At 32.7% G+C, this 13,027-nt stretch overlaps 1 pseudogene; it reads left to right on the forward strand.

The window, feature by feature from the left end:
- The first annotated feature begins 7,541 nt into the window (after positions 1 to 7,541).
- Positions 7,542 to 11,052, forward strand: LOC129303359 (molybdate transporter 1-like; annotated as a pseudogene).
- Positions 11,053 to 13,027: the final 1,975 nt, after the last annotated feature.

The raw sequence follows: 13,027 nt of genomic DNA on the forward strand, positions 1-13,027 counted from the left end.
TAAAGGAGACACATGCCACTGTAGCTAAAAACATTACCTTCTTGACGTAGTTTTCGTTTTTGCATGTGCAGTGCGGCTCGTTCTCGTTTCTGTGCAGATAGAAGTTTGTGCATTCTTGAGTCCCTTGAAACCATTTTTCATATACATGAACAACATCATACATCGATTTAAACATGGGATCATCATTTATGCTACTTTCTTTTAAGCATGGACAAGCAAAATCTAGGACGAGAAATCATGTTCCCCTCCTTCAAGAACGGCTTGAGTGCATTTGAATGTCACCGGAGCTCTCTTTCCTTAATAAACGGAACCAATGCTGTTGTGCTAATGTTCAAAGCATGTGCCAAATATTGATTAGTTTGCTGCTTTAATAATGGAACTTCACGAACCGTTGCAATGTCCACATGGACATTTTTCCTTCCACAATTTCTTGTCTCCTATGACATATATCACCTGTTTCCCTCACTCGATTCCATATGCAATATATGACATGGACAGAGACGAAATATAATGAAGCCATGCATTTTGCAGTCCTCGGTTTAAGTTTTCCTCCTATACTTGTATGCAGGAGCACTTGACTAATGACTGTTCATTGTTTATTACTTAATCAGGCTCATTTTGTAGTTGGTTCTCTTTCCTATTCAACCATAACATCTTCTGCAGCATAAAATGGACAAATAAAGAAATAACAAAAAACAAATATTATATATTCTCGACAAGGCACCATGTAGATAGAAACCTGCATTGGTGATTGCATCCATTTTGTCCACAGAGAACTCGGTGTCCAAGTCAAAGTCCTCATCCTCTTATTGTTAAAATATAAGGTATTCGGGGTCGTCATTTACATACAATTGAGGGACGTTTAAATCTATACGCAAAGGTGCTCCATTCACAGCATTCAAATGCAGACGAGATGCTTTGTTTTCTTCCACAAGAACAGAGGTCATCGGAGAGGCTCTGTTTTCTTCCACCAAAACAGAGGTCGTTGGAGATGTATCCATCAATAGAGAGGGAGGTTGATTCGAATCTATGTGAATTGGCATCTCCTTCAAATCCCTGAGACACGAAAATTATGATGGGTGAATTTCCTAACATTACCAAGTTTAGAAGAGATGCGTGCGGACACTGTATATGCACGTGAAACACTTAAAAAGAGACATTGCTGGTTTTCAAAATAAAAAACACCCACCGCTGACTTAATTATTGCCGCCAATCTTAAAATTTTGTTTTTTGTTTTACTGTTACTTTCACCGACTGGTATAGCATGTGCATGACTTCGCATAACGGGGATAGATGTTTATAGGGGGGTATGGCGTGGCTTCACCGAATGGAGAGAGATGATCCGTTTTAATTAAGCACTAAATTTTAGGGATGGGACTAGTTGACTTTAAAAAAAAAAAATGGATAGTATTATTAAATTAAAAAAAGAGTGAGATTAAATAAAGGATATTTTAATTTAATTTTTTAATTTTTACATAAAATTAAATTGTGTGATATAATTTTTTTTTATAAGTAGAAACGGAGAGAGTACATAGATCTTCCCAAATGAAAATATATAGCACAAATCTCGATTGTATTATTAACATTCAATTCCATCCACCTAATTGCTAAGTGCTAACTGGCTGTTAAAAAATTATTGCACAGGACCGGTGTAACGCATCATTTATATGTAAGGAAAACTTATATACTTATATATTTAAAATATTTATTTTAATTAAATTAAGATATGTGAATATTTTATATATTATTTATTCAATAACAAATTCTTGTTATCAATATTATTAACACAATAAAATCTATTTATCTTTATTTAGTTAGATAAATATATATTAAGCATATAAAAGTAAGTAATAAGTGTTGTCTTTATATATATTATCCAATAAAAATATGTCACACATGTCAAATTCATTTAAGTTTATGTATAATGTATTATCCCTCTCCTTTATGTTCTTTTAAAGTATTTTAATTTATTGACTTTTCTTTCTCCCATCATTTATTTAGATGTTAAAGAGAGGAAATACAAAAAATTAAATCAAAGAGGCACTATAGTCCAAAAAATCATTAATAAGATAAAAATATATAAGATTTTATTTGATTAAATTGATGTAATTTTCTTGCATACAGCATTGATGAGGTGATACTTCTAATCTATGCAAGACTTTTTGCCGACCGATATATAATATTTTTTGGACTAAAATACTCATGATTGATATAAAAATGATTTAAGTTACCAAAAAAAAAAAATCTCAAGGCATGTGTTACGGAAAAGAAAAAAAACTTACAGCCAACTTCATGGAGGTGGCACTAGCATAAAATAATGAATTTAAACAGTGATATTTTTGCAAATAAATAGTGAGAGAGCTGATTTTCTAGACTGGTTATGTGTATAACTGGTTTAGCTTTAAATCGGTTGTCTGGTTTAGATGTATTTTAGATAATATTTGAGAAAATAAATAAATATAAAAAAGGAAAAATAACATCCAAGAACCTTTATACTAAATTTATATCACAAAATGACCAAATGTTTTATATTGGAGAGACTTAGGGATGATCTTAACTATATAAGTGGGTGCGTTACACGTCCTAATAGGTTAGGAGAAGGTAATGATATTTTGACACTCATAAATGGAATGGTGTGGTTCCTTTAGATGGAAGAGGAGAGAGGTATGCTACACATTCCTATAAGTTAATCTTTTAGAGAGAGAGTAATAATTTCATGACAAGTTGCCTGATGTTTTTTAGTTTCAAGCAATATGATGGAATGATGAAAATTCATTTTAGTTTATTTATTGTCACGGAGAAGCACGAGCCACTTTATCTGAAGTGGATTATGTGCTGTTTGTAGATGGGTTGAAGATTGGGATGATAACAAAATTATCTTGTGCAATAGATGGATCTATAATTTCTATTTATTTTTCTTCCGAATTTGTATAAAAAATTAGGATGCGTTACAAGTTGGAGTTTGATTTAACTTTCCATGTCTTTAGTTAGAAGTACTGATGCATTGTTCATGGTTGATTCTTATTTATGAATAAAAATTTTGTTATAGTTACCATGGTGAGATCAATTTATTATAAGATCAATTAAAATTTATGTAATGATATAAAATGGGGCTATTTTTTTTTGGATTGTAGGTCAGGATTTAATCACCCACAATTCTAAAAAAAAATACCCTTAATTTTTTAAAGTGCTACTTTTTAAACCAGTTATAAGTTATAACCAATTTACAATAAATAATATCCAAACTGATTGTATAAACAATTTAAAAATGCTTGCCTTATCTAAACTGGCTACAAAATCAATTTAGATATACCTTTTTTTACGAGTGTGGCTACTAACCAGGCGGGGACATGGGATGAAATCTGGCCACATCCAGCGCTTCCAACAGGAATCGAAATATATAGAAAGAAGGAATGTTAGTTTGTATCAGACAAAAACACTAATAATTGATGAAAACAGAATAATTAGCGAAAGCCTTAGCGTCGTCATCATTTAGCTAGCAATATTTACGACAGGGCGACTATACTAATCCTAAGCAGAGACGGATCCACGGGGGACAAGCAGGGCTGCTTCTCCCCAGGTGCAACAAATTGGTTAAATTTAATTGGTTTTTCTTTGTTAAAAATGTTAAAATTCATTTTATGCCCCCACTATACTATAGTTTTGCATTCCCCCCCCCCATCATAAAGCTGGCTCTAGGTCCATCCCTGATCCGAAGTACTCCCTCCGGTCCTATTTATAAGTCATTTCTACCAACCTCATCAATACCAATACAATAAAAGTACAAGGAATAAAAGTAAGTAAAATTCCAAACATACCCCTATATAACAAATCTAAAAAGTAATATTCTGTTACTTTTTCTCTCCCATGAAGGGTAATTTTGAAAATACTTCTCAAATATTACTTAAAAAGACGCACCGTGACTTATTAATGGGACCAAAATACACCTTTAAAATTGGATTTATAAATGGGACCGGAGGGAGTATTGAAAAAAAGCCAAACAGTCTGCTCCTGGCCAGTTGCAAACTGACGAAAGCAAAACAAATTTTTAAAAAAGTGCAAGTTTGTGATGCTTGTGTCTCTTAGAAAACTACAAAAATCCTAATAAACTATATCGAAAGATAAATAAATAATTGCAAGTCAATGTAATGGTGATACACCCGTTCGTTTTTAAATTAACGCAAGCAAATGACGTTAATTAGATATTTAGCTTTTAATTAACATTTACTAGACACTGACTGAATCTGATGTTGAGAGCTTGACTGGCATCTTGCACCTTAGTTGACTTGGAATAAAATCAAAATAAAAAATCGTTATCTTGCACTTTTTTCCCTCATTCCCAGTTGCGCTTGTGAGATTCCGTGTTCACTATTTATTTAAATTAATTAGATGGCTCATGCATGCATGCATATACATGCCCGCGTGCGTGCGTGCGTGTATTCGTTCATTTATTTAAAAATATATTAATTTTATTGAGGCCAGACAGGCCAGTTTGATTCTTTACTGTTAAAGTTGTAGGGGGATTTCTTTGAAGACATGCTTGGTTTCTCCAGTTTTTTTCTGCTGATTTGTACATTGTTTAGGTTCTGTTTGAATGAAGAGTCCATTTTGTAGTTTTAAAAAAAAAAGGAAAAAAGAAAGAAAGAAAGAACGAATGAATGAATGAAAGAAGAAGAAGAAGACATGCTTGGATGAAAAGTCTAGTAAAACAAAAGTGTTTTTTTTTTTTTCAAAACGCTCACCCATGATGTTAAAATTGTGAGGGCATGGGAAAAGCCAGGAGAGAATGAGCACCTGCAGGTTTACAGAGATGTGAGATGGATTGGGCCACGTTGAGCGTCCTTCGAACGGGATTCAATCATTGAAATGGAAAAGAAGGAATGTTTGACTTGTGTCGGTGTGAAATCAGAAAACAGCAAAAAGAAGTGAAAGTCCATCAGCATCATCATTTTGCAGTGGGGGGGCGATTATACAAACCATATATATATATATATATATATATAGAAGAAAAGCCAGAAGGTCTGCTTCCAGGTGCAAATAAACTAATGAGTCTAGCTATGATATTGTTTCTCAGAAAACCACACAACATCTGATAAATTATTATCGAATAATCGAAGGATAAATAAATAATGGAAAGTCAATGATAATGATTATATACTTTTCGTTTGTTCTATTAACACGTAAGTGACGTTAATTAGAGATCGAGCTTTAATTAACATCCGCAGTCTCACCTCGTAAGATTCCGTGATTCACACAGACAATTTTTTTATTTTGGTTTAAAATTGAAAGATTCGAACTCTTGACATGGGGAAGGATGGGTATCCCGATGCCAACATGACACTTTGACTTTATGCTTGAAAGATACGTGTTTTTGTTGTTAAAACTTAAAATATAAAAGTCAACATTTGAAATGTATGTATTTAAGTTTTCGACAACTTGACCTTTTTCTTTTTTAACATGATGTGACCTTGAAAATTTTAGAATCGCCCATATATGGTTATTTGGCCCCTTAACGCTTAGTGCTAATAAATATTAACCAAAAACCAACCAGATTTTTTGTAAGAAAAATTCAATTAATAAATCAAGTCGTTCAAACAATTAGGGTTTAAGACATATCTTTAGTATAAATGACGTATCTTTACTGTAAACATTATTGCGTTCCGGTGACTTAAAATTCAAATGAAATATAGAGCTAATATGTAATTTAACCTTGTACTATAAATTCAGAGACCATTTAAATTCATATTGGTGTGTATTATAAATCTTGAATAATTAAATTTGAGATAATTGTATCTAACCATTAAATTAAAACAAACATCAGTTATTATATTAAAAAGTTGGGTTTGATGTAAATTTTTTCTTAAATTCCCACTCTCCCTCTTTCTTCCTTTAAAAAAATTACACATTAGGCTTTATTTTTTAAAAAAAATAATGGATGTTTGTTTTAATTTAACAGTCGGATGAAATTGTTTCAAATTTAATTGTTTAAGATTCAGAATATACTAAATATGAGTTTAGTATTTAAATCATCCATGAATCTATAATTCAAAATATAAATTATATATTAATCCCAAAATATATTTGTATATATCATTTCATATTCATCATAAGTCCTGCACAATTCAGGTCAAACAAAAAAAGTCCTGCACGATAATAATAGACATTTTTTTAACAAACGATGATAGACATTTATTTTTAAGAATATCACCCAGCAAATAACCGAGAAGTGTTTTTTTTTTTGGTAAAAAACTGGAGAAGCTTTAATTCAACAGAATTTGTCACATGTTTGTGCATGCATTTTTCTCTCTCTCTATTTTTAAGTGACGAGAGCCTCGCTCTATCATTATGAATCAACCAAATTTTTCTCTTTGGCAACAATTTTTTTCATTAATATTAAAAGTAAAATATATTGGCAAAAGTAGGTTCTCCTCGTGCTTAAAATTATATACATAATTATTAATAAAAGTAATATCTCTCTATTATTTTGTTGAAAACACTAGATATATTTGAGACCGTTTTCGTTTTTTTCGTTTTGAAAATTGGTATTCTGAAACAATGTTCAGAGAAAAATAATTTTTTAAAATAATTACTCTAAAAATCATATTTAAAAACTAAAAAATATACAAAAATTGTTTGATAAATTGCTCCAGGCCATATTTTAAGAAAAACAAATTTTTTTGACTTATTTTACATAATTAGTATCTACGGTGACTTTTATATTTATTCAATATAATAATATAAACAATGAATGGAATTTAATAATAATATTTTAATAGAATCACCAATAACTAATATAATTACTTTGTTAGTAAAATACTTTTTCTGGAACAATTCAACAAATTTTATTTATTATGTTTTAATTTTTTTGGATAACATTTATTTTTTATTTTTATTTTAATTTTATGGTGATTTTGTGGGCTTTTACTATTTTACTATAGTGGCTCCTACAAGACCAACAAACAAGAAGAACTGTTGAGTGTGATGATCTTGCAAAGATGGGAAATAATTCATGGTTCACCGTATTTTCAGAATCGAGTTGATACAGGGCAATTGAGAAATAGCTCACAATAATTAAAATCTCACAGTCTATTATCTCATAAAAAATAATATTAATAAAATAAAATATTCCTCACAATTTAAAAGAAAAATTCTATTCATAAATTCAATCAAGTTTTAAAAATATAAAAAAGGCTGAATTGGTTAAATAAGCTTCTAAAAAAACCCTAAATAATGCAATAATGCAATCATAGTTAATTCATGATTTCAAATGGATAAATCATGTCTTTAATGAATATGTTTTATCCTTATTAAAACAAAATAAACTAATTTTTATAAATCTAAATTTAAAATTAAAATAAGATAAATTAATTCCCTAATTTTTTTAAAAAAATAACATTAACTGAGCTAATTAAACCCATGAGCCTGAATACCTTAGGTTAAACTCAATATTCTAAGAGTTTTTTTTAGAGTATTCTAGAACTTTATTTGCCTTTAAAACGTTTTGAATCAATTCTAATTCGGAGTTCTGCGTGCCAATTACATTGATGTCTTGGATCACACTAACATACACAGTTTGCTTTTGGTATTCAAGCTTCTTGAGATGCCAGCTCCAAGCAATGGGTTTCATTGATCTTTCACGAGTGGATCCTGACACTAGTCTTAGTGCAGCTCTAATAGGTATGTACAGAAGTATGGGACTTGCTCCTGGTCTTGCCCAGCATTCTCCAGCTAACCACAGAAAGAACAAGAATTCATTCAAGCTCAGCTTCTTTTTTTCCAACTAGATCCTCGATCTCGTCTAGGCGAAATCATAGCCAAGTCCAGCGGCCATTTTATCTCTCCATGGCTCACCAATCCATCCTCGTTCCCGTCCAGCTTCTCAAATATTCGTTGCAAGTCAGTGGGTGTAAGGGTGAGTCCATAGTTCGGGTAACTTGTTATATTTTAAAAGGTAAACGTTTAATTTTGTCCCTGAAATTTTATTTGAAAAGCAACCACTATCATAAAGTATTTGTTAAAAAATTTTCACCTCTAAGGTAATCAAATTGGAGTAACTTCTATCCTGTCATTAAATTCCTAAAGCATTCATTAAATTAGAGTTCAGTTTAAGTCAACTTCTTTTAAAGGGCATTTATGAGAATTTTACAACAGGATGGAGGATGCTTCAATTTAATTGTTTTAAGGGCGAAAATATTTCAAAAAATATTTTATGATGCTAGATGCTTTTTGGAAAATACTTGAGGAAAAAATGAAAGAATTTTAATAAAGACCCCTTATATTAGACTTAGTTAAATTTAAAACCTCTAAATTTTTTAAATTTCATTGAAATTTAGGAGTATTAATTTAATACTAAATTTATGAAAAAAAATGATAGAATTGCCTCTCATTTACATTAATATCAAAATTATCCTATTTTACTTATTCATTACCCGACTTTACTTATTTATTTATCCATAGAATGTTATTCATTTTGTTCATTATTCCAAAATGAAATGATGTATTAGCAAAACAAAAATAATAAAAGAACTAACGCTAAAATATGGCTATTCTTTTCCTGATGACATAATCATATATTTGATAACAATGTAGTTATTATTATTTTGACTAAACTTTAATTTTTTCAGCATAACAAAAAGAATGAAAGAACTAACGCTAAAAATATAGCAGTTCTTTTCCCGATGACATAATCACACACACACATATATATTTTGATGCAAGACATAATCATATATTTGATAACGTTATTATTGTTATTATTTGATAGGTTAATGGGTAAATAAAATCATAAATTCTTGCTCGAAAATCATTCTAAATCCTAAATTCTTAAAATATTAAAATAAACTTTAAATTTTTAAATTCAAAGTAAAATAAATCCTAACTGTTAAATTTTTAACACCGTTACTATCTATACATATATTGTTCAGGGTTTATTTTTTTACGAATTTAATCCTGATTGTTACAATACCCACTTAAACAGTAACTGTGTTAAAAAAATTAATGATCATAATTTATTTTGTTATGATTTTAAAAATTTAAAATTAATTTTTATATTTTAAGAATTTAAAATTTAAAGTAATTTTTGAACAATGATTCAGAAACTATTTACTCATTAATCTGATCTCAAGTTGTCTTTTTCTCTAGCTAATGTCCCACACAACTTGTCATTTGTCATATCATTGACTTGTTAGATTTTTATAGAAAATCGAAATTATTATATTTGCTTATAAATGAGATAACCCATGCTCCACGTTCCCGATCAAACTTGATTACGGTTGAACAGCATCCATGGCCATTGAAAACCCTCCAGACCCGGACCCAGAAATAGCCCAAATCGCCTCCCAAACCGCCCAAGCCGATTCAACAACTGGTTCCTGGGCCAGCGTCTCCCTTCCGAAAGTGAAAGCAAACTTGGTTTTCCGTTCAAAATGGGCGGAGTTGAACGGAGCCATGGGTGACCTTGGCACCTACATACCCATAGTATTGGCCTTGACTCTAGCCAGAGACCTCGACCTTGGCACCACATTGATTTTTACCGGCATCTACAACTTCATCACTGGCGTCATATACGGCGTCCCCATGCCTGTCCAGCCCATGAAGTCCATCGCCGCCCAGGCCATCTCCGACACTGACTTCGGGGTGCCGGAAATCATGGCCTCCGGAATTTTGACTGGCGGGATCCTTTTCGTACTAGGTGTGAGGGGTTGATGCAGCTAGCATACAGGCTGATTCCTCTGTGCGTGGTCAGAGGGATTCAGCTAGCTCAAGGCTTGTCCTTCGCTTTGACTGCTGTAAAATACGTCAGGAAAATACAAAACTTACCCAAATCAAAGTCTACAGGAAATAGGCCCTGGTTTGGCTTGGATGGTCTGGTTCTGGCCATTGTGTGTCTTTGCTTCATCGTCATGGTGAACGGGGCCGGCGAGAATATCCGGGGTTGTTGCGAAACAAGAGAAGGTTCCGATCAACAACAGAGGGACATTGAAGTTGAAGGTAGGAGAAGAAACAGGAGGGACCGAGTGAGAAAGATTATCTTTTCACTTCCTTCAGCTTTTATAATCTTCATAGTGGGGGTTGTTTTGGCCTTCATAAGAAAGCCTAAGGTGGTGCATGAAATCGAATTCGGACCCTCCTCTATGAAAGTGGTGAAAATCTCTAGACAAGAATGGAAGCGCGGATTTATCAAAGGCACAATTCCTCAGCTGCCACTATCAATCCTGAACTCTGTGATAGCTGTTTGCAAGTTGTCCTCAGATCTGTTTCCAGGGAAGGAATTTTCGGTCACTTCACTGTCAGTAACAGTGGGCTTGATGAACCTGGTAGGATGCTGGTTTGGATCCATGCCTACGTGCCATGGAGCTGGTGGACTTGCGGGCAGTACAAGTTCGGTGGAAGGAGTGGTGGTTGCGTGGCTCTTCTTGGTGCGGTCAAGTTCGTGTTGGGATTGGTATTAGGGAGTTCTCTGGCTCACATTTTAAACCAGTTTCCTGTGGGGATACTTGGGGTTTTGCTGTTATTTGCTGGGATTGAGCTGGCCATGGCTTCCAGGGACATGAATACCAAAGAAAATTCCTTTGTGATGCTTTTGTGTACTGCAATTTCTCTGGTGGGTTCGAGTGCGGCTCTTGGGTTTTGTGTGGAATGATTATCTTCGTGATTCTGAAGCTAAGGAGCTGGACCAAGGATAAGCCTTTCTCCGCCATATGGACGGATCAACAAACCTCCTGATGGGCAATTAATCCTGAAAACACAGAGCGTCTTCAGAACACGTTCCTATTAATTGTAAATGTCCACTACCTTTGTATTGCGAGGTTGTATTGTTCGTTTGGTATTGCAATGCCACAGTGCAAGTGTATATCGATGGGTTTAATTTATTCTTTATATGTTAAGTGGCGCGTGGGATAGTGTGGTGATCAGTGAACTGCACTTGTTCCTAGCTTTTGCCCTGTGTTTATCTGTATCTGTATGTGCCTAGAAGATGATCGCCAATTGTTACCGATAGTAACAGTTGTTTCAGTTTGCAAAACAATATTGCTTGCTTGTGATTTGGTAGTATCTGTTGGCTTTATTTTCATGTCTATATTCATGTTTTGAGTTGTTTTTGTTTACGGAAGAGTGAACTATACATCCTATACAGCCAAAAAAATCATGTCCATCCACCTGAGCCATCCGTTCCATGACTGCCACGTGCCTTCCAAGAGTGCCTCCAATGTCATGGAATGACTTGTTGACAAGTCATATCTACTGGGATATACAACATTGCACATGCGATCCTACACTTGATCCAAATTAAACCTTTTTCGCGTTATTTTATTTTATTGAAAAGCTAACCCAATTCTTCATTAATGGTATCGTGACTCATCTGGGGTTAGCTCATTCATGTAATCACCCCTGGTTTTAGCATTTAGGAGAAGATTCCAAGGCCTCTTCTTTTTAAAAATAAAAAATAAAAATAAAAGAACAAGTATTAACCACTTAAAGTTATAAACAGATTGAACTTGCATCCTAAAGTTATAAGTAAAATTAAACTTATAACTTCTCATTTATAGAGGAGTTTTCATATCACTACATTACAAGGCCATTGACAAGACCCTTTAATTTTTTTGTCTTGAATATGAAACTTAACTTTGACATTGGCAAAAGGAGGTGCTTCCATTTTTTTAATCATCATTTTCTCTTCACTTCTTAATCATGGCTATTTATTAAATATATATTAAAATAAATTTATTTAATGCAGTGTTATAAGTAAAAATGATGATTAGGAATGAAGAAAAAATGATGATTAAAAAAAAAAAAAGAAATAGCGAGATCCCTCTCGTTTTGGGCTTGGTAGAAAAGCCACATGGCAAATAGTGAATGACTGGATTAGATAGACGAATGAGATTTATTCACTGCAGGATCTGCAGTCATCCCGCAAGTAACGGGCCGCACCTCGGACATGACCGCGAGTGCGCGCGCGTGTGTATATATATATATTTGCACACTCAAAATCATAAATTTTTTGTTAAAAAAATAATAATAGATTTTTCTTCTATTTTTTTAAAAAGTGAAAACTCAACAAAATGTTGAATCTATAGACAGAAAACAAAACGGTTTCAATATATATATATATATTATACAAAACAAGAGTTTGAATTATTACAGCAACATATTATAAGGGGAATCCAAAATGACAAAAAGATAAAATTATTAAAAAAAAAGATAAAATACCAGAGAATATTGTTACGCTGTAATGGAATTATATATAATATTTGTGTTCGGAATTTTTTTGGCCCGCGTACTATAATTTATTGGATTCAATTTATAATATTTGAATTATAAAATATATATTGCATAAATATATATAATCCATAGACATAAAAATATATCGTAATCAATGAACCATTTTATTTTTTCCGTAACTTAATATTAATTAAACATTTACACAACTAATTAAACAAAAGGATAACATTAAAGTGGAAGAAAAAGGGGGCTTTCCCCTACCAAAAATAAATAAGAATCCGTAGCTCCCCTAGTGCTGTGCCTGTGAGGTAGATTCTTGGATTCGTGGCGACATAAAACAAAAGGCATAACTTTCCGTTATTGGGTTATTGTGGCATCCATTCCTGGAATAGCATTATTTATAATTTGATATGCTTGAACAAGTGACGAAGTTTTGGCCACTAAATGGTGGCAAGGCATGATATAATTATTTAACACCATCACATCTTCCGGATTTTGACCAAAAGAGATAACAAGAGAGTTTTAATTAACCATTATTACGAGTAGTGTTGCTTTATCCTGTACCCAAAAGCTTCACTAGTATTGGACGACAGGACAAGAATGAATATTTAAAATCCATCCCATTTTCTTCGCCATGAAATACGGTCCTGATGAAAGATAAAATAATATTCAAAACTTCATCACTTCATATCATAGCCAGTGATCTCCCCCTCAACCAGATGAGAGTTAGGGATCGAAGTTATATATGTGAGCAGCCTTTTTAGCTCATGATCGTTGGTTCACAAGCATTTTTTACTTATTCTTATAG

Source organism: Prosopis cineraria, unplaced genomic scaffold (assembly GCF_029017545.1).
Source record: "Prosopis cineraria cultivar Desert tree isolate PC_DT_omini unplaced genomic scaffold, ASM2901754v1 PC2, whole genome shotgun sequence".
Lineage (NCBI taxonomy): Eukaryota > Viridiplantae > Streptophyta > Magnoliopsida > Fabales > Fabaceae > Prosopis > Prosopis cineraria.